This window comes from Zerene cesonia, unplaced genomic scaffold, assembly GCF_012273895.1.
Source record: "Zerene cesonia ecotype Mississippi unplaced genomic scaffold, Zerene_cesonia_1.1 Zces_u003, whole genome shotgun sequence".
NCBI classification, from domain to species: Eukaryota; Metazoa; Arthropoda; class Insecta; order Lepidoptera; family Pieridae; genus Zerene; species Zerene cesonia.
This window is the reverse complement of record NW_024045133.1, coordinates 229782-232448: the sequence shown is the minus strand read 5'-3', so window position 1 is coordinate 232448 and position 2667 is coordinate 229782.

Below are 2667 nucleotides of genomic sequence, written 5' to 3'. Positions count from 1 at the left end.
CGCATCAGACAACCGCTTACCTTGGAGACAAAGCATCGTACTCCATTGCCCCATACATGTTCCGAGAAGCCCTCGGATTATTATTATTATTATTATTATTTTTTAACTGTGCAGTTGCTTGTTTATTTATTATTTGTTCTTTTCATTTGCCGATGCTTCCAAAGTTTGTGTTTAATCAAATAAACTCTTTGTTCTTTCTTTCTAATTGTCTTTAATAACGAAATGTATCTATCTTGTTATGTTATTAATTTTATATCTATAAGAGCCAAATATGTGTATATTTGGCTCTTATAGATGCCTCTGAGGCATCTGATTGTCGACACTTGCGTTTCTTCGATAACTACTAGTCTACTGCAATATTATGTCATAACCTACTCTGATAGACTCGGTAGATGGTTAGAAGAAGTTAAAAGAAGTATCACGGGCCACACATCTATACTACGCGATTCCACTAAATATGAAACTTCGCCATTTTATGACGTCATATGCGTTAATAAAATGTAATCTTTTCGTTTTGAAATAACGTTTATATTTAAATTTTATGACGTGTCAATGAAAATAATATATATTGTAATTGAAATGCAGAATGTATTTCGAAGTAAATCATATTCGTTAAATGACATGAACCCTTAATTGACATATAGAGGACATTGATGTTTCTATTCTCAGTTGAATTTTGTAGTATTTGGGTATGCTACGAAGCATATAGTTCGTTTGTTTGTTTATATATAATAAATACGGGCAATAGCAAGTATTTATATAATTATGTCTTATTCTGATGCACAAGCATATTATTGTAAAGTTTCATTTAAATTAATTCAATAGTTTTTACGTGAATGAGTTACAAACATCCATCTATACTTACAAATTTTCGCGTTTATAATATTAGTTGGTTTATGTAGTTTGGCAAAAAAGGTTTTTTATTAAAAGTGCGTGTTAATAACAATTTGATCGAAACTATGTTGTCTTTGAATTTTTTAGAAAAGTAATTAGTTATCTACCAAACATTACTACGAACTACTAATAAAAAGTGTCGTAGTAGATAACATATTAAAAAGTTTTCATTCATAATTCGATGCGTCTAACGCGGGAAAAGGACTTAAAGACATTATCTACACTGAACCATAGATAAGGAATTGCGCTTATGAAATAACCGTCATAACGTACAACGCAAATAAAATATTATTTTATGCTTGTGCGTTATTGTCAACGTATTTGATACTATCTGTAAAATATTTTTATCACTGAATTTTTTTGTTTCAAATACGGTGGATTTACTGCGAAGTGTTCAAAGATTTATGTTGAAGAGTACTTTCATAATAAAGAGTTTATCATTATTCTTTATTAGCAGATGTCTACGTCATATAGCAATCTGTATGCCAGTTTTCAGCCAGATCGGTCCAGTTGTTTGGGCTGTCATAGTGCATCGATATATCAGTCAGTCTGATGTGTTTTATGAATCACTAGCTGCGCCCCGCGGTTTCACCCGCGTAGGTCAGCATCCCGTAGGAATATCGGAATAAAAAGTTGCCTATATGTTATTCCAGTTGTCCAGCTGTCTACGTAACAAATTTCATTGCAATCGGTTCAGTAGTTTTTGCGTGAAAGAGCAACAAACACACGCACATTCTTACCAACTTTCGCATTTATAATATTAGTAGAATGAAGTTATTATACATATAAACCATTGTCGTTCATCATTCTATCTATTAATAAAAACCCCATCAAAATACATTGTATTTTTTTTAAGATTTAAGCATACATAGCGACGTAGGGACAGAGAAAGCCACTTTGTTTTATACTATGAAGTAAACTTAAATTTCCTTATTTTTATGTTAAGTAAAGCAAGGTGGTTAGAGTTAGTGTATGTGAAACACTACTTATATTATAAAAGAAGTGACTTATTCGTGTATTCGTTACCATTTACCTCGATAACTTGCATTCTATCAGAACATCAACCCCCTTCCACCGAATCAATAATTCTTAATCACATCAATACGCAATTATATCAAACAAAACTAACATAACCTACATCATTTCGCGCGCTTTTTACTATCACGGTGACCGTTAAAGCTGTTACGTCACTTTTGACGTTTATCTGCCACAGATAACCTTAGAATCTCGACGGCTTTCCTTAATCTATATAAAACTAGCTGCATACTGCTGTAGTCATTTAACGTAATTTTTTATAATATAAGGCTGTGTGTGTGTTTGTTGCTCATTCACGTAAAAACTGCTGAAACGATTGCAATTAGATTTGGTACGTAGATAGCTGGACAACTGGAATAACATATAGGCAAATTTTTTTCCCGATATTCCTATGGGATATGGACTTACGCGGGTGAAACCGCGGGGCGCAGCTAGTAAGTAAATAAACCTATATTTACACCAATATTATAAAAGAAACTTTTGTATATTTGTATGATTTTCACAAACCATTGGTCCGATTTGAACAATTCCTCCACCATTAGAAAGCAACTTCATTGAATGACTGGTTATGTATGTACCACGGGCGAAGCCGGGGCGAGCAGCTAGTTTTTAATAATATACAGATAAATTGTAAACACGTATACTAAAAAAATTGCGATTTGATGAGTTGCGATGGTGAACCAACCAAAAAGAAATGTTTTTATTACGTCGCTTGAAAAATGCTCAACCAACCTTAAT